Here is a 369-nt window from a genome sequence, read left to right on the forward strand (position 1 = left end):
GGGGGGGGGGGGGGCGACAACGGTGGCGGCGATGGCAACCACAAACGCATTTTTTCGGGTGTTTATGTAAACACCCGATAACGCCGGGGCCTTCCAGCGCCTCGCGCCTACGAGTACCCCCCGCGCCCCGCACTCCCCTCTAGCCTCATGGGTTAGAACCGCTACAGTATACCTACTATTTATTTTTTCTTTCAGATAGTGTATTCAACATGAAATTTTACTTATCTTTACAAATATGCGAATTAATTTTCAGTGTAATTGCTATCAAGTCTACGTTAAACTACGCAATGACACATATAATAAGAATGCACTTTGACGATATCGAATCTTTTTTTATATCTAAGGGATCAGCGTCAGCGACGATAAAAT

Source organism: Trachymyrmex cornetzi, unplaced genomic scaffold (genome assembly GCF_001594075.2).
Source record: "Trachymyrmex cornetzi isolate Tcor2-1 unplaced genomic scaffold, Tcor1.1 scaffold277, whole genome shotgun sequence".
Taxonomy (NCBI): Eukaryota; Metazoa; Arthropoda; class Insecta; order Hymenoptera; family Formicidae; genus Trachymyrmex; species Trachymyrmex cornetzi.